This window comes from Etheostoma cragini, unplaced genomic scaffold (genome assembly GCF_013103735.1).
Source record: "Etheostoma cragini isolate CJK2018 unplaced genomic scaffold, CSU_Ecrag_1.0 ScbMSFa_367, whole genome shotgun sequence".
NCBI lineage: Eukaryota > Metazoa > Chordata > Actinopteri > Perciformes > Percidae > Etheostoma > Etheostoma cragini.
The window spans coordinates 134,923-136,413 of NW_023267961.1; positions in this window are offsets into that span (position 1 = coordinate 134,923).

The window sequence follows — 1,491 nt, forward strand, 5'->3', positions numbered from 1 at the left end:
AGCATATCTCCACCAGACTCCATGTAAATAATCACTACTTTTAGCGTGTATAGAGCAGCATATCTTCACATGTAAATGTCTGTCATGCAGATTCACATTTTAACTCTCTTTAACATTTAAATTTTTGAAATTAACATGATTCTTGGACAAATTCAAAAACCATTCTTGGTGTTTAAATTCCCAGTAATGCATGTCAGTCCCCAAACCATGCTGTTCTGTTCTGCATGCAGAATGCCACCAGCATGCAGAGCTCAGGCGGACTGCAGAGATAGGATGGAGACCAGGGCCCGCACAGACCTGGATGGACTGGGACCAAGGGGGGGGGGGGGCTGTCGAGACACGAGTCCCCTACGCTGTGTGCAATGCCTGGCGTCTCTGACAGATCGCTACGGCAACACCACTCGGACAAAGAGCCATTGTGTCAGGTCGGTCGAGGAGGAGTCCCGAAAAGTGGGTTTTCGATAAATCGCGATTTTTCCCGCATAACAGTCTAGGCGGAAATGGGCGTGGCCTGTATGGTAACTATACCAGGATGCTGATGAGATATGAGGTTACCATGGTTACTGTTCCAGGATGCTGATGAGATATGAACTTTAACCAGAGATTAGTTCTTCTTCTACCGGAGATAAAAACACTCGGTGCAACGAGATCACTCTGGGCTCCAAACTCAAAACATAGCGGTGTAAATGTAGCCTGAGGGGAGGGGGGGAGGGGGGGTGCGGGGGGGTGCTCTGCCAGAAGCCGGGTTCAGCATCATTCCAGTCTTAACCCTGAGGAGCTCACCATAGTCCTGAGCTCCCGGAAAACCTGACGGCTTACAACAAATCCTGAGCGGGACAAAGCCCTCCCTGCTCCTGTGTTAGCCTACGGGCCGAGAAGGAATGCACAGTTAACACGGAGAGAAGAAGAAGAGGAGGCGGCGGCCTCACGCTGTGACATCACAAAGGGGGCGGAGCATAGAAGCCTTCACACAGCGGGTTGGAAAAAACACTTCAGATCCATCAGAATCCCATCGGACCGGCCGGGCTCATTCCCCAAAACACTCTAAAAACATCCAACATTTAATATATTTTATACATTTAATTTATTTAATTTATCTAATTTATTTTATACATTTTATACATTTTATACATTTTATACATTTTATACATTTTATACATTTTATTTATGTTAAACATTTTATTTATTTTATACATTTTATACATTTTATTTATGTTAAACATTTTATTTATTTTATTTATTTTATTTATTTTATTTATTTTATTTATTTTATTTATTTTAAACATTTTATGCATTTTATATATTTTTTGTATTTTATACATTTTATACATTTTATTTATTTTATTTATTTTATATATTTTATATATTTTTTGTATTTTATTTATTTTTTGTATTTTATTTATTTTATGTATTTTATACATTGTTTTGTTTTAAAACCCTAATCTTTTGCTACTTTAGTTACTAGTTACTTTAGTTACTAGTTACTTTAGT